Consider the following 25,930-nt stretch of genomic DNA (forward strand, 5'->3'; position numbering starts at 1 on the left):
CTTGAGCTACCTCTGTGGTCCAAATATAAAGCCATACCATGAAGAAATGAGAAGACTAGTTGTAAGGTTCTTGTTTTGTTCTTCTTTCCTCTGTTGCCTATCATGTTTCCCTTTTGTCCCCTGGGCCCTGTCCTTGAGCTTGCTGCAGGTTGCTGTAGGCCTCTCTTTCCAGTTCTCTTTCAGTTAAGTAAACCTGATACTTGGGAATGGTACTCCTAGAAATATTTACCCTAGTAGACACTGCATTCCCTTGACCTTGTAGATAAAAAAGCAAATCCCTTAGCTTTGTGAGGAAATGTGCAGACACCAACAGATGGTGTCTGATGAGGCTTTTGCATACAGAAAGGACAAGGAGGATAAAAAGAAAACCGGTTGCATTCATCAGGTACCTAGAAAATCTGTGGTTGTCAATGCATAAATGCAAACACTCTCACATTCCGGTTCCTAAAGCACTCTAAAATCCTGCTGCAATTGTTGTGAAGTCACTCACCTTTATATGCACCAAGCCATATTTTAGCCATGAGGTGGGTAGTTATTTTAGTCTCAGTTTCACAGTGACTGTACCTGGAATGATTACACCAGCAACAATGCGAAACATCTTAATGGAAATGACAGAGATGGGTGGCAGTAGGCTGGAATCTTTCAAACTCCTACCTCCACTCCAGCCCTGCTGCACATCGGGGCTTCCCACAGCTGGGAGTGCTTAACTCACGGCCTCCAAGTAAGTAGCTTCTATTTAATTTTGAGCACCAGAACATCTCGAATAAAAAAAAAACTGAGTTTCCTGAAGCTTTTGGAGCAAGGATTGGAGACAAACAAGTTCGTAGGAAGTTTAAACGTTAAAAAACCTTAGATTAGTCTCATATTCTGGGCTTGATTTTTTTAGTTCCTCCTTAGCTGCTTTTCTTTCTTGAGTATTTTATTCCATTAGCCTCGGTGAAGAGAACTCCCAGAGACTAATGGGATTCTTATGGCATTTTAGTCTTCATTCAGCTAAATACTCCTCAGATGTTACATATGTAAGACAACCATGGCTGATGAACGCATTATAGTATATTTATATAATGTACAAAAATACTTAAGGGCCTGCAGTCTTCTCGTAACAGCTGAATAATGCCTTTGTTTCTTTGAAGAAGTCAGGAGGCTGTGAGTGGCTGTGGTGAGGAGTCATGTAAGGATCAGTCAGATCTGATTTGGTCAGAATGAAATATTGAATGAGAAGTCAAGAAGAGATACCCTTTGTGTGAATTGGATGCCATCTGAGAAAGAACAGATCGACCAGTATGAGGATGGTGAGGTCCTTTGAAGTGCCCGTATTGGAGCAATTTTTTTACATACATATGCACTCAGACAGACATGCATATTTTTGAACCAAAGAAGTTCCAAGGAGAATACCTTCTAATAATGAGAATAGAAAACATTAATATAATAGAAATAGAAAATATTAAATTGTACATAAATTAAATTTTATTAAATACTAAGTAATATAGAAAATAATATTGCAGTAAAAAATTTCCAATCCTAATGTTTTTAAGCCTGAGAGTCTGAAAATTCAGGTAACATTTGGAAAAAAGTCCCCAACAAAGAACTCAAACACCCAGCATATGCTGTTTCTCATAGCTGGTAAAATATGCAAACACTTTATTAAGGTCAGTCAACTTTGTCTCCTCCTGATTTTCCTTTCCTCACAACCAGAATTTTAGTGATCTTTGCTGTAGAGACACTGCAGTAGTGACCCCTAATAGTAAAACCTTTTTTTTTTTTTTTTTTTTTTTTTTAAATAAGTTACTTTTCATTACAGCTGTGGCAGACATTTGGACAAAATGTTAACCTCTCCAGTGAAATCACTTGTTTCTTTATCCGTGTTTAATGTTGTTTTTTCTTTTTCTCTTTTTAACTGAGATTTTTACTTTATCCTTAAATAGCTTGTCTTTGAATCCAAAATGTGTATCAGGGTATCATTTGAGATGGCCAACCTTCTGACTCCATTTCATCTGATGGATTATGTTTTGTCTGGAGTCACTGTGGCAGCTCTTGTTGATGATGCCTGACTGTGTGGGGAGCGTGCTCAGGCCTGGAGACTGAGTTGACCGTGGGTCAAGTTCAACTTGCAGGTTGTGAGGAAGGCATCATTGTTTTGTACCCAGTGATAGCAAAGTTGTTTAACAATTTCACATTTCTTGGCAAAAAAAGGAGTCCATCTTGCTCCTGAAGTCCTACACAATACCCAGCAGCATTGATCAGTAATTACTTCTGCATCCTTAGACACCAAAATGTTGTCTTTCTAAGTAGAAAATAATGTGATACAAGTCATGAAATTATGGAATAAATAATATGGAGTGCTGTGTGCAAAATATAAAAAATGTATCGAATGCACCATGAGCCATGTTTAATGATCTGGCAAACAATCTCACTCTCTGTGCATGCAGCTCAGGCTGCATTTAATATGGCATGCCCTACATGTGGCATTCAGCTCCCTGTGACACTTTTCCATTTTGTTCACTACTGTTTACTGGTGTGTACTGGTTTTCTTGAAGTGCTTGGGAAAATGAAGTTGTGCAGCAACTAATCTCCTTCAGGAAAATAATGATAATGTAGCACTTTACAAAATAAATACAAAAAGTAAATGTTTGGCAGGGTTAGTGAGAAGAGTTAAGGTTAGGTATATAATCAGAATTGAACAATCCTGTCTTTCACTTATTTGCATGCTTACAGTGCTAATGGCTGCCTCAGTTTTTGTTTTAAAAGTTGCAAGTTGATATGCTGCTTTAAAAGGCATGAACTTATCTTACCGAGTGAATGAGCAATGATACAAGAATACTTGTTAAAGAGTCATTTCCTAGTACCACAAACTGAGGAAGTAATTTGAAATGAGTAACTAGTCGATTTAATAAGTCAGCTAATGTACTCTTGAAAGGAATGGAAATAATTTAATATCAAACTAAAATATTTGATAAAGAAACCATTGTACCTTCATCTCTCAGGCTTGAATCAAATATTTAAAATCTGTGGAAGAGTTTTCTGTGACTTTAGTGTGGGTTAATCAGATTTTTGCAAATACATTAAACAGTTAGGCTGGTTGATCCTTTACAGCACAGTTCTTACAGGAGATTATGTAGATAGATGGTAATTTTGACCTTTATTAACATTGCCTTCTGTGGTGGTCAGTGGAGATTTGTGAATAGTCATGAGGTGCTGATGTAAAGTAGTCAGTTTGCTATTACTGCCGAAATGTCTCCTTAAGTACTAGAATGCAGTTTGCAGAGCTAAGCAATAAAAGCTGTTTGTTCAGCTAAAGTCCAAAACTTTGATTTTAATATGTTTGACAAGGTCTTTCACAAGAAAACCATTTCTCTTCAGGCAGACTTCTACGTATTTTTTTCATCTATTTTTAAGTGGCATTTGTAGGTCAGACAGGAGAAGTACAGCCGAGTTGTCTTAGCTTGTTGCAGTTAAAATCACCTTCTTCAAACAGCAGTAAAGCTGAATTTTACAGCTTTAAAAATTTTTCCTTCTATGTAATAAAAATGAGTATGACAATAGGAATAGATGAACTAGTAGTAATGAGTCATAAAATCAGTGCAGAAAATCCCCAAGGATACGTAGCTGCTTTTCAGTTATTTTTGCAGCTTTCTTCCCCAGGAAGGAATTTTGCACATGTTAAAGAGTGGGTCTGAAAATTCACTTTCATAGGAAAGTCATTAATGATGGATTGTAGTAGAAACTGATGTGGCTATAGAACTTATTTTTTTTTAGTTTGTGTTTAGTTTGGTTTTAGTTTCTTTATATTTTTTTTAGTTTGTTTCTTTAGAATTTTTTTCTAAAACATATAGTAAATAGTAGAAAAATGTGTTCTTGTAAAGTATCATATATAATGCAGTATCCTGTATCACGCAATGATTTATTCAGGACACTAGCTTTGGGGTTTTTTTTTCATTTTGCTACTATTGATATTTAGATTGATATTAGTAATAGAGTTCATGATGCAAAGATTTTTGTAATTGAAGTTGGGACTTTTTTTCACATTAGAAACTTGATAGTCAATTTGCAGAAAAGTATCTGAAATGTTTATTGCCTTATACTATGAAAGCTGTTAGCAGAGGTTCAGGACTTTTGGCACATTTAATATAAAAATGAACAAGGACCAATAAAAACTAACAGATATAGTTGGTGTAATAGGAAAAACTGAACAAAGGAAAATTTAATTTGGATATCAAGAGTATTTGTAAAAATGTATTTCTAAAATGTATTAGGCCATGGGATAGCCTCCCAGGGGTTGTATGGGAAACCCAATCGCTTTAGTCCCTTAAAGAAGAGCCACCAAACTGCGATGAAATTGGAGTTAAGCTCAGCTATGCCTGTTAATACACCACTCCTGTCAACAGGAGTCATCACAGCAAGTTCAGCTGCTTCATTTCCCCACTGCCTTTTGCTGCTCTGGTGGAATCCAACCCACTCATCTCAGTTGCTACCCTAGAACATGCCGGGTTGCTGTGTTGATGCCCCAGCAGACGCAGTCCCACACTTTCTCGGTGTAGGAAGGCATCTACAGCAGTGTCTCAAGGTCTGCCTCTCCTGATGTTACAGCTGCAGCTTTTCATACATGTGAAGCCAGATGGCACATGCAGCTTCTGATCAGCCTTAAGCTTTCTCAGGTTCCTTATGTCCCACAGGGCCAATCCTGACAGAATTGTGACATTCTCATCATATGCTTTTGAAAGAAAATAGACATTTAAGAGTTTCTAAACGTAAAGTGTCGCAAGATGCCCTAGCTTATGGAGACCTAAGCAAAATAATGAGTGTCCACACATATTTCCCTGCTTTAGTTTGTTCTTAGGTTTATGGGGAAAGAGAATGTGAGAAGTCTGTGATGTTCTTTCTGATACTTCTTTTCTAATCCATAGATTCATTTTCTTTTTGGCAGTGAATTTCTGTCCGTCTTAGCTAGTTCAGCAATGAGACACATTTACCCCCTAGGAAAACGTTTTTCTTTTTCCTGCTAAAAGCTATTCCCATGAGACCCGTCCCTGTCTTCCTTACCTTTGTATTTTTAAAAGCTTTTCCCAGTACTTAGTCTCTTGTTTTACTTTTTATTTAGACTCGTGGTTCTTCTCAGAAATTGGAAAAAAAATCGAGATAGAGCATCTGACAGTGACTGTGGACAGCTCCAGAAAGTCCGTGGACAGTGATACTGAGCATGCACAAAAAGAAAAGGGGCAAACAGCTTTCAGAGCAAGAGAGGCTGAAAGGACAGATAAAGAGGGAGTTGTACTCTTTAGACAGTTAAAAACCTGATGAAAAGGAAAGAGGAAATAGACATTAAAGACAAATGGAAAGAAAGATAGGCTGTAATCTACTGTAAAATAAAGTACAATAATCTACTGTAAAATAAAGTAAAAGTGGAACAAAGCCAGAAGGGATAAGAAAAAGCAAGATATTACATTGCATTATACAAAAATGTAGTAGAAAGTCAGTGGGCTTTCCTGCAATCAGGGAACTAGATGAGGTGAGGAGTATTTCACAGTCCAGACTTGTGGCTCTGTGACACTCAGGGAGCAGAAGTAGGGAGGGAAGCTCAGAGGAGGGACACAGATTAAGTAACAGTTTGAGTGGCATAAAAAAGGCAAAACTTCAGAGGAAACCTCATAGTTTGTGAGTATCAGCTGACAGAATTCTTTAGTTTATACTTGTGCATTTAAATGGAGATTCAGTGAAGCTATGTACTGTCTAAGACAGGAAACAGTACTGAGCAAAGACAATGCTCACAGCCTGATCAGGAGCTCGGTGTGGTCAGAACTGTCCCACTGTACATGGGCTTGTTTCCAGAGTCTCTGACCACTCAGCCCAAAAGGCAAAAAGAACTTTTGCCATTACAATTTGGCAAGTGTTTCTGAAGCAAAGGAAGTAGTCATGAGCATGTTTTGCCCACTGACCTGTCTTCTGACTAAATTGTTGGTGTAGGAGGAGAACTCTATATAAGAGCAATGAGACAGAATATTTCTGCTATTAGTGTCCATGGTTAAGGGGAAAAGGAAATAACTCAGAACTTGTTCTAGCATCATCACCCAGCAAACCACACACTAATATCACTCAAGGAGTATTTAGATGGCATTCCTATCTTAGGTAGTCAACAGTGCAACATACTTCTCTTTTAATAATATCAGCTGGAAAGGCTGACTAAGAGTCCAGATACTATTTTCCAGTTTGTCTTTGTTTCCTTCCCTTTCCGTAGAGATGGGTTGATTGTTTATAATGTGTTTAACCCTAATGGGTACTAGATAAGCAACAATTTTAAGCAAATTTAGGTCTCTGTAACTAATCAGCAGTTGCTAAAACTCTGACATTCCTTGTCCATATCTGGTGTGCTGTGAGTTTCCACCATCATTTGATTAGTAAGTTACTCTTCATGGTCTTTTCTGAAAGAGAACTGTTATCTGTATTTTCACATCCAAGCTCTCCACCCCCTTGTGCCATATGTTCCATTTAAAGTTCCAGGACAGGAAGTATAGTAGAGATACCCTTCACTTTCACATCTAATGACAATTAAGTGCTTTACATTGATTCAGACTTTGTTTCCCAGTTCCAGCATTCCACAGATGGGACTTTGTGTTAAAGAAATAGAAGTTAAAGAAATAAAAGTTAAAGAAAGTTTTGTCTCTGCATTCAAGTGTTGATTTTGTAATTTCCTTTCATTACTCTCCAAGACAAAACCAGGCAAAATGCCTTTTGTCTGTTGTGGATTTTTATTCCCGTGGAAAGATTTTATAGACACAGTTTAGTGTTTAAGAGAATCTAGAGGTCCATGTTACTCTGACCTTCTCTTATGCAAAGGTGGTAAGTTCTATGGGCAGAAGCCAGGTTGTGAGTGGAGGTGGAGAAGGGTTTTCATAAGATTTCTTAGCTGCAGCCAGTTGCAGTAACTCTGACAAGGCATTGTGTTTTATACTAATTGAGGATTCTAGCAGGGTGCACTCACTATTTAAAATTAGTATTGGTTTTGTTGTTCTGGGATTTTTGTATAGGCTGCGATAAGTCATCAGAAAACTGAAGAGCAGCAATGCTGTGGTCTGCCAGAATTGTAGTAAGTGCTGCCAGCAGGGTTACTAGTCATCTTCAATAATCAAATGTCATCTTTTTAGGAGTCTTTTTAGGACCCCAAATATCCTATAGAAGGAAGACTGTATTGGACACTATATGTCTATATATCTGAGATTTATGACTATATATGTCTATCTTGCATGCTCTTTACCTTTTGTTCTTTTAATCTACATCTGAGGATGAGAGACCAGAGCCTGTGATGCTATTGAAATTACCAGAAGTTGAAAGAGAGTATCTCAGAGTAGCATTTGTCCCAGACTCACGTGTAGTTAGAAGAAGCAGCGCCTGCACTTTTATTCCATGGGTATACATGCGAGAGACACCATGCAGTGAAGTACAAATAGGCAAACAGATCCTAGGTGCCTTTGCCCAGTTTTTTTTTCAGTCCATAGTAATTTAGGTTTGAAAAGGCCAAGCCTAAACTAGTACTTGTCACCACATAACATTTACAGCTTCACTAAACATAGCCACTGTCTAACAACTATGAGCCTAGCCTTTGCCACTTAGGGTATGACACCTCTAAGTGTATTTTAGTACTGCTGAGGATGCTTTTATCTACAATTAAAAACACATTTCTAGTATGGTTTTGAAAAAGGCCTTCCTTTTTTTGCCTGCAAATTCACCTCAGGAAATATTTGTGGTTGCCATTTATAGTACTTAGAACACTACCTGATCACATCTACAAATTAGACAATTAAACATCTAAGAACTAGGAAATGAACCTCTGAAATAATCCTCACAGGTATTTCTGGAAGCAAAATTCCAACTAAAGAATTAATGAAGTCAGGGTCTTTCAGTAACAGCAAAAAGCCTGGAGCCACTAAATTAGTTTTCTTGTAAAGTGGTTATCGACACAGGTTTTTTTAGATGAATGATGATACAAATATTGGATTAATATAGAAAAGCAATGAATATCAGTATTGACAAAAATAATACTTGTTTAGAATATAGATATCTTAATGAAATTTAAGGCATTAATTAAAAGTGATGAATAAATGGCCTCTGAAATAGTATTCTGCATGCAAATAAAAATTTTATCATGGCTAGAAGAATTGCAGGTTGGCCCACACTGCTCTACCTGTTTGCCTAAAGCTGTTGAAGGATAAATTTAAATACAGGCTCTGGAGTCTTTTCTCTGAAATCCTCAAAAATGTGTTCTTGAACTGAGGAATAGTATTTATGAGAAGCTGAATCTGATGCCACAGATTCATTTAATGGAAGCTAGTCAGCCAGTGTTTAAAGTCCAGCAATACGCAGTCACCCGTCATTGGGTCTGCACATGAATGCACGATTCCAGAGCAAAGACCATTTTATTTATTCTTGGGAAAAGGAACCTCAAATTCTCTTATATATAAAAAAAGCATATATAAAATTCATACAGTCATATAGTCATAAAGGGCAAAGATGTCCTACCGAATCATTCTTCTGCTTCACTGTAATTTCTTCACAGTCATATCTGAGTTCATAAGTAGGTACAACATACCAGTGAGGTTAAAAGGAAGGGTCATTAGGGTGAAGTGACTTTCACTCAACAAGAAGACTGCTTACAGACATCTTAAGTGTTCCAAGTATGTATATACCAGCTATCAAAATTACTTCAAAAATTATGAAGAGGTTGCCATTTCTGAGGAGATGAGTGGAGAGGAGAATTTTAAGTAAACAGTTCGCAAAAAGTAGAAGTCATGTCCAAATGAAGGAGATAAGAAAATATGTTTATGTTAAATGTGAAGCATGTTAAATGCAAAGCATTGATGAATGAGGACTAAAAAGGTGCTGAGGAATAACATGGGGGGGGGCTTGGAAGTATTAATAAAAACACTTCCATACATGCTGGAAACAGGAGGTCATTGAAGAGCAGGTAGAGACAATGACTCTTGAACAGGTAAAAGGAGAGCTCAAGTAAGGCAAGGCCACAGGAGTGGAAAAACACAAATTTTAGGTATCTTAGAAGAATTGAAGAAGATTTCCACACCAGAACCTTTCTTTACAGGGAAGGATTTGGAGGAGCTGTCTACTGTTGGAATACAGGTGAAGGAGTTTTCAAGCAGATCAATAAATCAGTAGTGACAAATTGTCAGGAACAGACACTGTTCACCAAAGAAGTCAGATCAAATTGAAATATGAAATTTCTAAAATTCTTACAGTAAAGTCATAGCTGTAGGGCATAGGGTAGATGGCTTAGCCTCAGAGAAGGTGGTGGCAGCCATTAGGACATCAAGAAAGCTCCTGGAACTACAGGCCAGTAGATCTGATCCCCACTCCAGGCAAATAGGTATAAGCTATGGAAAAAACCCCAAAACTATAAAAACTTGGATAAGTATAACATTGCTAGGTAAAATAAGTTAAATAAATAAATAAATAAAGCCGTAAGCTTTGTTTTTAGAAAGGAATTATGTATCACAAACCTGTTGCAGTTCTCTGAAAGAAGACTAGTAAGTGCATGGCCAGGGATGGTTCAATCAGTGTGATGTGTCTTGTTTTCCAGAATAGTTAATTTCAGTATTATTCGTTGAGTACTTTAAAGGAATTAAGTGATCAGGGAATGAGAGAGAAGCTTTTACAATATACCTGTATATTTCCAATAGGAATTGTGCTGAGACCTATGCTGCTCAAAATTAATAATTTGGAACTAATTGTGTGAAGTTATGAATTTGTGATGATAAAAAAGTAGTTAATACTAAAATAAATGGTGAGCAGTTAAAGAAGGAACTCATACTACTTAAAGGCTTGGCAATTCAATGGCAGGCAGTGCTTTGTGTTACTGTGTTCAAGGTGATGAGAAGCAGCTCTGCCTTTGCAAAGGTGACCTCTGAGGTATTTATTGCCGAATGAGAAAGAGAACTTGGAGTCATGATGAATAGTTCTTGCAAAATACCGGTTTTATTATGGCAGTGATCAAAAGAAGGAATAAATATTAATAACTGTTAGGAAAGGAAAAGAGAATAAAATGTAAAACATTATTCTAACATAGATAACTCATTGACCCACTTGGATTTTTAATGGATTCGAACAATACAAATAATAATCAATCTGAAGAAGAGCAGATGAATATTAGATTGTTCAGAGATACAGATTTATTTCCCCACAAGGGGAGATAAACAGAGTAGATCTTCTCAATTAAAAATAAGAGAGAAACTTAAGAAGAAATAGGACTGAGACCTGTACATCTCATTAATTCAGTAAAGAACATGAATGGAAAATAATTATTTACTATTTCCCAAAATCTAAAAACTAGAAGACCAACAGAAATTGTTTAGGTAAAAACAAGCAAAAGGGAGTATTTTTTTCACACAACGACAGTTAAATTGTTGAGTTTGTTAGTATGAAAGTTCTTCATGTTAGATGTGTAAATTGATTTACAAAAATATTAGGCAAATCAAAATAAAAAAAGTAAGATACAGAGAAAGGATTTTTACAGACCTTATATAGAAAGTGTTTTTAAACTCAGTGGACTTAGTGCCATCTCCCACTTCAAAAATGCAGGAAATGTCATTCCATATTTGCCACGTGTATCTTGCCTCAGGATCCATTATTAGCCACTGTCTGAGCTGGCACCACTCTAGAAATAGATTTTTATTCTGACTCACAGCAAATGCTCTTAAGGTCTTAATTTCTAGTTCAGTATGCTTCTATATTATAGTTAATATTTAAATAATAAGAAATTTCAGCTGAAATAGTAATTCCAACATCTCCTACAATGAAGAATATGTGTTTTGATGGGTGTAAAGTATCTGGGACTCCTATACTGGAATTATGTCTCCCAACTTTTACATCTTTTTATGTAACACAAATAAAGATTATTATTTCTGTTCTATGCAGAGAGTCTGCAGTAATTTCTGTGTGCTTTCTGTCATTTCTTTACCTGCTTTAGATATGGTAGTATATGGTAGTGTGCTGCAGGAGAACTTTTCTGAACACTGAATAGAAATATTAGTATTTTTAATGAACGTGAGTATGGGACAGTTTGTCCTGTTACAACACCTTTGATTCCCTAGCAATGTATCTACATCTACAATTGTATCTATAGACCCATCTATTTATGCCTGTGAGAGAGAAAAACTCTGAACACGTTACAAATAAGTTCTGTAGGTGAAAAACTTTCCACATTAATACTCAAACATTTCCAAATGTTCCATGTTAGTTAAGCATAACGAAGTGTACTTATTAGATAGAAAGAATTGTGAATATGCTGAATTTCAGGTAATACTGTGGTAGAAATTACATTGGGATTTACTGAATTTCATCCCAATAGCATGAGGTGAGATGTAATAAATACAGGCAGAGCAAGAAAATAATACCTACTGCACTGCTGTTCTTTATGGTTGAACTCAATGATTTTAAAGGTCTTTTCCAACCTAAATGATTCTATAATTCTCTTCTTCCTCAAATAAACAAATAAACTAAAAACCCCAAAAAACAACCCCCCACCCCAAAATCAACCCACAAATAAACAAAAAAAACCCAATCCAACAACAACAACAACAAAATCAAAGATATGAATTAAAAGCACTCTTTCAAAATGACAAGTCAGATATACCTGTGGTAGAAGTCTGTGGCATCAGTTGACTTATTCCATGGGTGATTTTGCACAAACAAAATTTCAATTGCATAAATGCCCTCAGTGGGTGCTGGGAGGTGAACTGCACCTGGGTGCTGCCAGGCAAGGAGGCAGGTCCCCAGGCAGATGAGGTAGCAGAGGTACCTCTGTCGTAGCTCTCCTCCAGGGCTTACAGGGAGAGCAGCAGCAGCTTTCCCTTGCAGAGGCTAAATTCTGCTGGCAGCAGGGATGGCAGGGAAGTGTTGGGTTAGAGCATCTTCTGCAGTATCGCACAGTTACTGTCCCCACCTGATAGGAAGGGGTTTTTTTCCCTTTTTCTCTGGTTTATGTCAGTGGAAGGTTGCATGAATTAGAGGTGTTTCCTAATATGTTCTGCTAGACTTTTTGTCCATTCTAACACTTGAAAAAATAGTCTTTAGCTATCGCAGTAAAGTCTGAGCACTTCTATAAAGGTTTGTGGCCTAAACTGGGATAAAGGCAGTAATATCTCCTTTTATAGTCATCAAAAATAGCATTCACTGTTTTGCTCAGAGGAATATAGAAAGGAATATACAGCACAACTAGGAACAGCACTGAAATGTAACATTCCTGCTACCTTTAGGGTTATTCCTGCTGCATCAACTTCTGCACTGTAGGTGTAAAACCTTTGAAAAGTGATTTGTGAAACTGAAACATGTCAAGGTAGATTCATGTAATATTTTATGGAGGTTGCAGATAAAGTTGGGGGGCCAGTTACACACTTTTAAAAATATGTTTATAATCAAGTTAATTCAAGCATTAAAAATATTGCCAAATACGGCAGTATCTGCCTCTGTCATGTTGATGTAGCTCAATGGTTGTTTAGTTTCCCCATTTTCTTAACTTTCTGGAGAATAGCAGATGTTGAAGTGGATGTAAAAATCTATCAACTGTCCACATCTACCCAGAGTTCTATACAGAAACAATGTGATGACAGTGATTCCGTTTTCACCACAAAATTCGACTCTAATTCCAAATTAGGTCCAGTTGCTGCAGCTCTCAGAAGAGAAACCAGATCCTTCAAGCTATTGTCTCCTTGGCTGAAGGGGACAATTTAACAGCGGGAAGACTGTGTTACCATTTGAGAGATCCTGGGTTTCCACAATATTCCAAAACTGGAATGTTGTGAGGAGCAATTTAGAGCAGCTCAGGGCAAAGGTGGGTTGCTGCAAAACTAATTTAGCTGGACCTGCACATGCAGTGCCTGATTTCGTAATGGGAATTTAAGAAGGTTAGTTTAAAAAGCAAAGAAACCATAAACAAAAATAAATAGTGAGAATATGTACTCTTCATGCTTAACAAGAATCTTGGAAATGCTGGTAACTTGGTGGAACAGCCACAGGCTGTAGATTTTTTTTTTCTTGTTAATCTCTGGACACTGTAAAGAGAACAAGGTAAAACCAGCATACCTGTCCCCAGTTTTACCTTACCTCCTCTGCCTTCTGCAGACTGAACTTTTGGGGAAGCCAGAGGTCCCAAGAAAAGGTTGCAGCTAAGCTGATGTTTTGCAGCAGAGGACAGAGATTTGGCATGTGGCAGTTCCAGTACAGCTATTTCCAAAATATGCTGTGTTCTGTATAGCCGCAGGAAAGGCTTGTCAATAAGCCAGAGAAGAAAAGAAACAAAAGGAATGAGCCCCAAATTTCAAGCCATTGCCATGTAGTTTATCCTGTCTTTGGGGCAAAGTTATGTGGCTGGGAATTTAAGAAAGGAACAGGCTTCTTCCTAGAGCAGTGTGCTGAAAGGGGTTGCAGGATTTTTAGGATGCCTGAGTTCATGTTATAATCAGAAAAGAATCACTGCTCCACTGAGTTGTAAAGGACAAAGTAAGGGTGACTTTGCATGTGCTGCATGACCCCAGAGCAATGGGAATTGTTAACTACCCAAACAACTAGATGTATAGAAAGAATTTAGCTGAAGAATCTAAGAGAGCAGAGCTCTTTGGCCAGGAGGAAGGTGACAGTGGGTGGGATGCGTTTAGGGGGTCTCAAAGATCAGTCTCGGCACATAGAAAGGGAGATGTTTGCTGTCATTCTTCTGGTAGCAGAACTGAGGTCATTTAATGGAAGTAGTAGGTGGTAGATCTGAAAGAAACAAAAGAAGATGCTTCATCATACAAGGCATATTGAAACACCTTATTACAGGATGTTACAGAAACTGGAAGAGTTTATGGGGATTCAAAGATTAATTGGATAGGCTCAAAGAATGTGATTTTTGTCTTGGGCTATTTAATATCAGAGCTTATGTTCAGGAAGTCCTAGAGCCATAAATCAGTGAAAACTGAGGTACCATTATGGCAAATATCTCTGTGTGCTTGTCTTGCTCTTATACTAAGTGTCCCTCACTGACAACGGTTCCAGAAGGGATACTGGCTTTGATAGTGTAACAGAAATGCCCATTCTTATTTTTTTTCAGGAAGAAATATGGAGACAAGATAGCATTTGAGATCTGAATAATGATACAGACATTTTACTAATAGCATGATACTAGCAACCAACTAAACAAGGCATTATTGTAACTGAAAGGAGCAGATCAAGCATACCATATTGCCAATCACTTGTTTTCATTACTGGAGACCTTTGAAGCCCTGCTCCAGCTATTTGGAAACTTGGTGAGGTCCCTGAGCTCCAGGTGCTGAATACTGTCATTTGTCAGTGAAGGAAATCCTTCTGAGAGCAAAGTGGTTTCAAATTGGCAACAAGCAGGATTAGTTCATTTATCACTCTTCCCCTCAGATGAAAGTGCTTGTTTAGGTTACATGGAAAATTAGAGTCTCCTTTAACAGACATCACAAAATTAGTACATGATAAACTGTGTACAGAATTTTGTTAAATGTTACTTTGGAGCTGTAATTTTGGTTAGGCGGTCAGTTGACTTTTTTTGACACCATTTCAGAAGGGGAGATTGTTAATTAATCCTACTGCATAATTTGTTTATATTAAAAATGTGCATTCATTTGCTATGCAAATATTTATTTATTTGAATAAGATGCTGCAGCAGGGTGTGCCTGTGTTAGGTGCAGGAGATAGTGATGATGAGGTTATTTACTACAGTTCAATCCCATCCTGTGATATCTGCTTGTATGTCATTTGGGGCCTTTCTTGAGCTGTTTGAGGTTTGTGCCAAACTGCGCAAAATTCATTTGTTTGTTTTATGAGGTGAGAATAGAGGCTGCCAAACAGCATCTCTGCTTGTAACGTGTGTTAACATCGTGTGCAGTTGAAGTGAAATGGATTAACATACTCTCTCTCTTAGGTAAAATACCCTTGTTGTTCTTCAAGCTTGATATAAAAAGTGTTTTAATAGAGAACTGGAGCTAATTTCAGCGAGGTTTAGGCTTTTTTATCTTTATGTGGTGTAGATGAACAATTTAGTAAGGTCTGAATTATAATTAAAAGACAAAAGTGAACTGAGTACAATAAAATTATATATTTTACTTGAAAGGGCTCCAAGTTTTTGTAATTTCCATTTAGCTGAGCCAGCAGACTGTAGAGCAGATAGAGACAACCAACACTATGTCATGCGAAACTGAAGTATAAATTTATAATGATAATGTACAGTTTTTGTTCCCTGGTGTTCTTCTGCTTTGCCCCTTAGTTGTAATTTCTCTTAAAACATCAAAAACTCTCTTGTATAAAAACTATATATGTAATTTTGAAAAGTACCTCAGTGCCTTCTTTATGTAATTTCTGTAACTGTACAGAAGTACTTCTAAAAAAGAATATATACACCAGTCTTCATGAGAATGGCTGAAAATCATAAGAGACTTTAAAAAGTAGCTGGTTTTATATTTGCCTTCAGGATTTTGAGGTTTTCCTTTAAAAATAATTTAATTTTGATGTATTTTAGTATTTTTATATATGCATTTGACTCCAGCATCTGAGATTTTAAGAAACTCACTGAGTACCACAGGACACATCATGAACCTTAGTGAACCAGTCTTTCAAAGTGGTAGATCTCAACTGTTCTTCTACCAGCCTTCATTGCCATCCTGTCTCCTCTTCAGCATCCTGTCTGCTCCCAGTGAGAACTGTTGCTTCCATAACCTACCGTGCTAGCCCCAGTAGCCCAGCTTTCCTCTCTTTCTCCTGTTCCCTGTCTTTTACCAAGTCCCACCAAGGCAGCACAGAGGTCAGTCCGAGCATGATGTGTCTGGGAATGAGCTTGGGCTCTACGCCATGTCTCATCTCTGTTGTCAATACACTACACCCATCAGAAATGCTGCATTTATGGAACGATGGTTTTGACTGGTGTAATCCAGGGGTACTCTTCTGCACGAGTATTTCCGGGCTTAGATCCATGCCCGCAAGTACAACTCCAGTCAGTACAAGTGGTAAGGTGACTGTCAGAAGGAAGCATTTCCTCTTCTACTTGACTAAGTTTTATGTGGGAATCTCTGAGGAGGACATTTTCCTGACCTGTATGCATACTCGGCAGACTGCAGTAGTTCCAAATAAGCCTTTTCAACCCAGCATATGAATTACTTACTTGAATGCTTTGGTATGTTGTATAAAGTATGACTTTAGGGCAGGGATTTTGGGTTGGTTGTTGTTTTTTTTTTTTGGGACACACACACACACACACACACACACACACACACGTGTGTTTAGTTAAAGAAAACTGCTTTTTTAAAGATATGCAAGTCTGTCTATTAAAGGTGGAAGACCAAGTCCAGCTTCAAATGAAGCTGTTTTAAGAGATGAGCAGTATGCTGGAGCCTCACACAATGCCAACTCTCTCTCGCCGTTTGTTGGGGAAAATGCAGTAATCCAGAGCCATACTAGGATTTCTCATTATAGAGATGTCACAGCTTTTTCAGTACACTGCAGCCCATTTGCTAGTGCATTATTAGTTATTGGCACAAGCAGTAAAAGTTCATCTGAAAAGCACCATGCTCCATTAGGCAGGTATGTTATTTCTTCTTCCTTGCTGTGTTTCTCACTCACTAGATGGCAAACACAGCCAACTTAGACCCAGGACATCCAGCAAAGTCAGGTTGTCACAGTCTAACAGCAGGAGATACAGTGGTGCTTTCTTTTCTGAGGATACATAGGCAAGACAGAGATGCATAGATTTAGTGTACCAATTGCAACTGGCATCCCAGTGGTATGTATACTTGTGGAATAGGATGTAGATGAGGTAGGTGATGGAGCAGGAGAAGTACTGGAGTCTACTGAGTAGTGCATTTCCTGATCTGAGGTGATGTAAAATAGGAAAAATCCATCTGTGGTGAAGATGTTCCTGCACCCGTGAGGCACCTGTCAGAGTTATGTTGAGGAGCTGCAGGCAGACAGCTGGATGCCACAGGTGTAGCACCAACAAAATTTTTCGTACTTACATAGGTTAGTGCTAAGGTACAGGACTGAGGAGGTATGACAAATCCACACTGGCAAGCTGTAAGCCGGTTTTTTCTACAGACTCCTGCCTTCAGCTAGAACAGTAGTGCAAGATTGTTGCCCATGGGGAGCCTTGGCTGGTGGATCTCCCCTCTACAGCCATTCTGTGCCATTGATGTGGTATCCTGATTGATACATCAGAAAGTTTTACGGTGAATCATGGTTGGTTTTTCCAGAAAGTATTCTCCCTAGGACCAAAGCTGTGCTCTTCATACCAGCAATAGCATCCATGCTATTCCAGAGAGCTAATCAGTTGCTGCCTACACAGCTGAGCATCTCCTGCACATGCACTGTGCCTGCACAGGGGTGGGAGCTGCATCTGCACAGGTAGGAATGCACAGGCATAACTCACAGCAAGGCTAGAAACTTTTTGTTTCAGTCACTGGCTCCTGAAGATCCCATGTGTGGGCTGAGCATTTTAGATACCAGTTTGCCATTCTGTTTGGGCTGTGAATTTTCACCATCATGTGTGTAATTTAGTATGAAACAGTTCCAATTTCTGCAGTGTCGAGCATTATGTGAATTCTACCTAGAAGGCATATTCAAGCAAGGAGTCTGAATCCCTGCACACCCAGAATATGCACCTCCTAAGCTGCCTTTTTATGACTGAATATGTTGGTTATTATTTTTTATTTTCCCAATCAGACTAGGTGACTAGGAGATCAGTGTGTACTTATATAATTGGAAGATACGTACTAAAAAGCATCCGGATGTGGTAAGCTTCAATTTTTTTACAAAACATTAGTATGATTTTAAGAGAACCAAACAATTATTTGTGAAATGTGATAAAAATAATTTGCTCCCTGTCTGACAGCTGTGTGCACCAAGTTGTGCTCAGTGAGCCGGTGTTACAGCCAGTTGTAAACTCTCTCGTATAGGGGTTTATAATGGAAAGTGCAACTCTGCCTTCACCAGTGCTGTGTAGACTACACTGCTGTGATACCAATTTGATTAGATGCTTTGTTAAATCAGTTATTCCTGGTAACAAAAGCAAAGGGCATGTGATGTTTTAGCATCACACATACTGCTTTTATCTGGGATACTTGGCAGGTGAATATTTGAAGGGGAGAACTAGAAATAGAGGCTCTAAGCTGTTTCAATTCCCTTCTTGCAGCATGGGTTTGTGAAGCGATTCATTCAAGCTGCAGCCTATAGACCATACATCACCTTCCTGGTTGGCTTTGTTGGCACCTTGTCACATTCTTGTGGGCTTGAGGAATTCATTGTTCTTGTTTGAACTGATAAGAACAAAAAAGGATTTTCTGACCTTGGGAAAGGCAGAGGGGGAGGAATGTTGACATGAAACAGCAGGGCTGCACTTTCCCAAGCCTTGAAGCAGCCTGCATTCTTCCCTAGCTGGGGAGCCCGGGTTGAGGTGTGATAAGCACTGATTTCCTTGCTGCTGCTGCCCAAAAGCATGGCCCCAGGGTTGGATCACTTCAAAAGGAGTCTCTCATAGGGCAAGAGATCACAATTACCAGGATGAATGTGAAGCATAGTGTTACTTAATTTGAGCCAGTCCTCCAAAATTCACCTTGCTCTGTGTCTTCCTTTTGGGAAAGGTACCACTCTGATCCTTCTTCCTCTGCTGTATCCTTGAATGCTCAACTTAGGAAAGTGACCTAAAGTTCTTGGTTCCAGAACCACTCCTTGAAAGTGGAACATGTTATGGATATTGAGAACATCACTTTGCTTCTTACAGGCTTGGTAACAAGTGCTGTCACAGACATAACATCTCATCACTATCCTGGAGTCACTGTCCTGAATGAAAACTCTAGCTGAATTTTTGTGCCTTTTTTTTTTAATCAAATTTCTTCAATATTATGAAAGAAATTTGTTTTCTTGCTTCTCCTAAAAGCACAAGAGGTCACTACAAGGGCTTACAAAGATGTGTCAGTATGAATCATATTGGTACTGATGAGCAGTGAGCTACAAAAAATACCAGTTAAAACCAGAATTTTTTCTGGAACAGACAACCATCTGTCCAAAGCTTTTTTTCCTGCTGTGTGCACAGAGGAGTGTTTTGATTGTATTATGCCTTCCAGGTTGTGATGGTTTTAGTCTAGGCCTTCCTGGTGACCAGTTTGTAACCAAGGAAGTAGCCAAGTACCCAGTATTCCACACAATTTTTACGTAAACCAGAGTATAAATAAGTCGGAGATTAGAGACCTCGCTCTCTTCTCTTCCGGCGAGGTTTGGGAACAGTGGGTCCCTGCGTTGGTCTCGCTTATCTAAGGCTGAGACCTGCAGAGTCCACCGTCCTGCCACATGGAGGTTTGGAGAGTGCTGGCTGTGACTGCCGATCCTGCTGTTTTAAGGGACGTGGTGAGATCTGTTTTGTTAGTTATTAGTATAGTCTGATCTAGTATACCTGTTCGGTGTCCCTTTTATTCCCTTTCGTCCCCTTTTATCCCCTTTCCCTATCCCTTCGGGGGGTGGACCCCCTTTTACTGTGTATATAGCATCTTAACTGTACATAATTGAAATTTACGTAAATATAGATATATTTTTATATAAGCAGCTTGACTTTGGGTTCTTTAATTTTTTATAGTTTCTTTTTCCTTTAACTTAAAGAAAGAAAGGAGGGGGAAAGGGGGCTACTGTCGTAACTTTCGGACATTTGGCAGGGAGCCAAGTCCAAACCGTCACATAGGCACCTATGGAAAAGCGAACATTACCTGCTTAAGCTCTCTTGTTGAGAGGATATCAGAAAGCCCTAGCAGAGGCTGTCCTTGAAATAATATCACCTCTCTTTGAAATAATAATAACAATTAAATAAAAAATAGTTCTTTACCTTTTCAGGGGGCCAAACTTTAATTTCAGGACACTGATGACAAATAGAAAGGATCTTTTCCATTTTTAGAATCAAACAGAAACAAGGATGTTGGCTCCAAGGGGAGTATGTAAGATCAGTGTGTGGTAAAGGGTCTTTCCAATAAATTCCTTGGTTTTTCCTTTCCTGGTTATTTTTCTTACCATTTATTCTACTGATATGCTGATCTGCAGGACCATCTGGAGTGATCCACAGATAAAACACACCACTTGGCAGTACAGCATAGGATGATGGAGAAAGCTGCTAAAGGAGCATCTCTTGTAAGGAAAGTGAGCAAACTAGGCATGTTCAACCTCGAGAAGAGAGGGGACATTATCATTGTATATATGTGTCTGAGGCAGGGGTGCCAGGAGGATGGAGCCAGGCTCTTCTTAGTGGTACCAGGCAATAGGAAAAGAGGCAACAGGCAGAAATTGATGCATAGGAAGTTCTATCTGAATATGAGGAAGAGATTTTTTACTGTGCGGGTGACCATGCACTGGAACAGACTGCCCAGAGAGGTTGTGGAGTCTCCCTCACTGGGGATATTCAAGAACTGTGTGGGTGCAATTCTGTGCAAGGTGCTCTAGGATAACCGTGCTTGAGCAGAGAGCCTGGACCAGATGACCCGCTGTGGGCCCTTCAAACCTGATCCATTCTGTAAATTCTGATACAGTGCAAATATTAAGGCTGAACTAGCAATGCTTTTGAAAGAATACAATTTGTGTGATATACTAGGTGTTCTATGGGTTATTTTCATGTTAAGAGCAGACTTGTATCTACAGGTGGGACACAAAGCCAAAAGAGATAAATTATGATTTAAATCAGCTTCACACAAGGAGGTGACTCTCACTAAACTAGGTTTCCTGCTGAGCCAGGGCACTGTGGGGAGCACTGGCTTGAAAGTTGTGCAAGGAGTACAAGCATGCCCACCAATACTGTTGTCACAGGAGGGTGGAGGGGAGATGAGGCAGCAGCCAGGGAGGAGAGAGCAGGTTGATTTTGACAGGAGAGAAGGGAAGTGGTGAAATACTGAGGTGGCAGTGGCAGAGATCTGAGGAGATGTAATAGGCTAAAAAGCAGTGGCAAGCTGACCACAAGCAAGTTAAGAAGCATCAGTGTACAACGTAAAACTTGACTGTCCAGCTTCAAGTCCAGACAGTATACTTCACATGCTTCAGTTTTCATCGTGTATAAAATAGGAATGGTAATTCCAGTCTATTGCTTTATGAAATATTTTGACATCCTCAGATGAAAAGCCCAACATTTGTTTTATTAGCACAGAGGAAAACCTCTCTACTTGGGAAAACCTGCTTCTAGGGGTCCAGATCAGCTCCTTTGGAGTTGGAACAGTTAAGGCTATCATCTGTCTACCTGTTGCTCAGACCACAGGATTGAAATCTGTAATTTAACATTCAGTACCTTTCGTTGCCTAAGGGGTGTTGATATTTTGAAATTTTTATTACTGGTAGTGGCTATATAGAGAATATACACAAGGATAAAATACACACAAGGTGTAAATGGAAAAGTGCCAGTATGCGTGGATGTGCCTGTGTATACGTGTAAGACTATTTTTGTAATACGTGGAGCATCTTATATAAAGGACAAAGACTTGGGACAAGCTTGTTGGGTTTTTTAAGTCAGTATTGGCAGGTCTAAAAAAGAGTAGTTTTCTGCCTGCAAATCTTGCCTTGCTCATAACCTGAGCTGGTCATATTACAGTGCCTATGGCAATTCAAACACAGTTTGTAAGAGGTGCTATTCTCTTGGCAGCATAGTGTCTTCTTCTTGATATCACTTGAACAGGTATGTGCATATTTAGCAGTGGTTGCCAGAGAGTATTCAGTACTAATTTGAAGTAAGGTGGAGTTTGTGGTACAAATGCCCTCTGCACTGGGCTTACAGTGCAAAATGCTGCAAGGATCACATCTCTCATCTCATGTCAGTATTTCTACTGAAGTGAGGGCTGCTGGCTCAGATTCTGCCTTTGCAGGTGTTCCTAATGATTTTCTTTTCAGATGACTCCACATTTTTGTCTCTTTCTTCAAGTCCAGCTCCTCTGATATTCCCACTCGCAAGCTTGCGAGCTTTGAGCTTTGCCTTTTCTCTGGAAGCTGCCCTGCTTTCCAGGACTGAGCTCACTGACAGTGTATCACTGCTCTCTGCTGGAGAAGCACTGAGCTGGGCCAGGCCTCTCTGGGTCTCCAGCTGTTTGTCAGGAATGCAGGTGTGATGGCCAAACTGATAACCTCTGAGCCTTCAAGAGCAAACTTAATGTAGGGCTTATTCCTGTTCCCCCTACAGCACAATTTAGGGTCTCTTGCGCACATTGGAGACAAGGGTTTTCAGAAAAAAGTGAGAGAGATAAATAGGGTGATTCTGGGTGATTATAAACATCTGTGGTCACATGGACTTGCATCTTGGTAGTGCATGATAACAGACACTGGTGTCATTTTCACAGGTTTCTGCTCTAGCCTGGAGTATAATTGCCAGTTGTATTTGCAGTCATATAATGATCCATCTGTAAAATGTTTCTTCAGATGGAATGTCCAGTTAGAAGAGTGTTTTTCTATCCAAGGGGCATAGCAAACATGAGGTCCTAGGAGCTCATGTTGAAAGAGACTTGTTCCAGTCATCTTGATCAGATTTTGGTAGTTGCGGAAGTTATTCTGGCTGTTGCATTGAGTCATTTTTCAAAGACGCAGGAAAATGATCAGATCTTCCCCACAAAATGGGAATTATTTAAAATAATGTCTCCCACTTGAGCTCCCCCCCCCCCCCCCCCCATCATGCATATGCACACATGATACATCTTCTAATTTCATATACTTTTGTGGTTCTGGCATCTTTTTTTCTTGAAAACAATTCAAACATAAATCATAAAAAGGCAGCTTTACAACAGCTTTAAAGTGCTGTTATATTCTGAACATTCCAAGTGAATTATTGCTGTGCTGTCAAAGAAAACAAAAACATTTGGGAAGGACTGTTTATTTTACAGTGGTTGACCAAAAGTATGCAAGTGGTTATAAAAAATGTAGACAGCTAACAATGGGAGGTGCCATTGCTGATTCTGTAACCCATTCACAAACCTTTAACACTGACTTTAGATCATTAGAGCTAGGCACTTCCCATAGGAAAACACACACATCTAAATCACACAAATTATAAACAAAACACACCATTCTCCCCTCCCTCAATCCACCCTGGTCCTTCTTCCCCACCCACCTACATAGACAAGCAAAAAGAATGAGATTTCTAATGTACTATGGCCTTTTCAGCTAACTGTTCTTTGAACTGGTTTCCATTACAGCAGGGTAGTAGTAGAGGTGTGTATTTAAATTAGACTTGTCTTTCAGAGAAACCTTTTTATTTGGTGGAACCACTTTTGGTGCTATAGGGTACTGGTTCCTATTAGACTTGCTGTGTATTGAGGTCCCCACCAAAAATTGTTGCATTCAGGTTGAAGGTAAGTTTGAGCCTGTAAGCTAATGTGCTTGTCGTTAGAAATAAGGCACGTGGTTCTGGTCTGCTCATCCTAGAAAGTGAGTAGTAGAACAGAAAGCAGCCCAAAGGGTGACCAAGGAGGCTGCCGTCTGGGTGGCTGCTCAGTGATAAATGGCTGAGTAAGCTGGAACTCTTCAGCCTAGAAGAGAAATGACTTTAGAAGAGTCTACAAAGTCATGAATGAGAGGCATGGAGAGAGTTGGTAAGGATTGACTCGACTAGTTTTTCTAACACGAGTGAGTGGTATCAAATAAAATCAGTAGTAGCCTATTTCAAAACAAGCAGAGATGGTTCTTCACACTGCAGGTTGTAGATCAGTGGAACTGCTTGCCAAAGGACATTGGATACTAACATTTCATGAAAGTTCAGATGAAGGCTGGAGAAATTCATGGGAGGAGAAACTCATGAGATCCTTGAAGGGTTACTAAACATAAACAGACCACATGTTGCTGAGGAGCTCCTCCAACCTAAAATAACTAAAGGTTTGAAGAATATCAGGGCATTATCCTTTCTCTGTGTGGCCTTCTTCTAGGCATATGTTTATAGAAAAAGAACACAGAACACATTAATATCATGGTCATAATGATAATAACAATCATAATAATAAGAATAGTTTATGAAAAAAAAACCTGTGAGTACTTACTGCAAAGTGCTAGAAAGTTCAGCCTTGGTCTGCATCAGTTTAGCTGCCAGTATCCTGCAGGACACTAAAAGAAGAGAATAGAAGAAAGAAAACTGTTAAAACATTGTTGTCCACCCACTGCCCAGCTCTATACGTGCTGAAACACGCGCAAGTTCCATGTGCAGTTGTTAATGAACTTTCTTCATTAATGAAGAAAGGATGTGGATCACAGTGAACATGCCTTTCATAAATGTGCCAGGATTACTGTGTCACTGCTGTTGACACATTTCCTTTCCCTGTTGGTGCACACCCTTTCCCATGTGTTCTACAGTGCATGTGATTTGGTCTGAGTAGTCCTCCAGTTATGTGGAATTTAATTTGAAAATCGAGGTGGGGAGTGTCTGTGAGCTGACTAGTAGCTGATCAGTCCTTTTGCCCTCTATTTACTACCCTAGTACATCAACAGTGCCAAAGACTGTACAATACGTAACTAAAGCTGTCTTTCCTGACCAGAGGGAAATAAGCGTCCAAAAGCCTGCTGCTGTTTGCCAAAGGGAACCTTAGTCAGTGGGAGAGAGAGAGAGATGTTTGGTCTTTTTGCTGCTTATATTAGAATCATGCACTGCTATTTCTATCTGTTTTGCCAGTTGGCATCTGTCCACCTTTTCTGTTCATGCTCAAACAGCCAGGAACAGTACGGCAGGAGAGGAAGCCCCTTCTCATATGTTGCTGACTGAACTGCCAATGGCTTGTGTTTGTAGTGGATCCAGCAACAAAACAAAGCAACCCCATCGCATCAGCTGTGTGTGCTAATGATAGGTTCATTGAATAGTATTGGAGCAGTGTCTCAGACTGTCCCTTCCTCTTCAGTTGCAATAAATGCATTAGACTTATTTAATGTCTAAAGAAAAAATGGCATATGTTTCTCTAAACTTGAATAGGTATTTTGTTAGACAAAACAAAATCAAAACAAACCTAACCCAAACAAAACAAAACAAAACACCGCTAGAAGGAAAACCATGAGACACTTACTACTCAAGTTTACTGATCGAGTTGATTAGATGGTTTAACTGAGCTCTGGTACAGCTGAAAATTAACTCTTCTGACCAGGAAAAGGTAAAGCAGCTTACAAACAGCCTGTAATGAGAGAATATGAGTCATTAACTTGCATGTGCAGACAGGGTATACACTGGTGGGTCTCATGCCCAAGTTACAGTCTCAACAGAAATACTTTTATGGGGACTGAATAATAGTTGGGAGAAGCAGAGGGGGTAGGGAAGCAAGAAAAACAGCCAAGTAATTGAAAACATCCTCTAGAGAAGTAGCCTGCAAATGACATTTGGGATGCTGAATGTGAGCTGGCAGTATGAATGCAGTTCTTACTGAAAAGCTGTTTTTTGAGGTAGTCATCATTTTGGGACTGTTTGATTTGAAAGGATACATTTGCTGATAGAAACAGGTTTTTCCTAGCCTTTCCCCATGGGAACAGTACTTACTGATGCTGGTGCTGGATTCTGCTCATTGCATCTCGCTGAAAAATAATCTTTCAGTTTTTCTTCCACACACTCATTCTGAACTACCAACTTATGTGATCACTGTGGGAGTCAAGGTACACCCAAGGTGCTGTGCCCTGTGCTAACCTTAGTGAAACCACTGACTAGCTTGAGTTCAAAGACTCAAATCAATCTGCTATGTTTTCTAAAGCAACTTGCTATTGAGAATAATAGAAGGCAATATTTTTAGCATGAATAGTTTGATCTTGTTGTAGTCAGACACTATTATTTCTAGAATTTATTCAGCTTTCTGAAAATTCTAGAATAGAATAGATTAATGTATCTAGGGAAAGTTTTTAATAATTTATTTTAAATGGATTGGCCCACAATTTAAATAGTTTCTTTTTCTTCTAAATTGAAGGGTATTTT

The 25,930-nt window shown here is 39.0% G+C and overlaps 1 protein-coding gene and 1 long non-coding RNA gene across 2 annotated transcripts in view; one reads left to right on the forward strand and one right to left on the reverse strand.

Annotated features, from left to right (window-relative positions):
* LOC114057899 overlaps positions 1–25,930 on the forward strand; it is a 111,298-nt gene that overhangs the window by 30,909 nt on the left and 54,459 nt on the right. The gene's annotated exons all lie outside the window — the stretch shown is intronic.
* LOC114057900 lies at positions 13,461–24,070 on the reverse strand. Its single transcript, XR_003571331.1, has 3 exons — positions 24,030–24,070; positions 14,217–14,343; positions 13,461–13,758 (listed from the first exon to the last, which is right to left on the reverse strand). It is a non-coding gene; the product is annotated as an uncharacterized LOC114057900 (long non-coding RNA).

Source organism: Empidonax traillii, unplaced genomic scaffold (assembly GCF_003031625.1).
Source record: "Empidonax traillii isolate 1590-97213 ecotype Southwest subspecies unplaced genomic scaffold, ASM303162v1 scaffold153:size895095, whole genome shotgun sequence".
In the NCBI taxonomy this organism is placed as follows: Eukaryota; Metazoa; Chordata; class Aves; order Passeriformes; family Tyrannidae; genus Empidonax; species Empidonax traillii.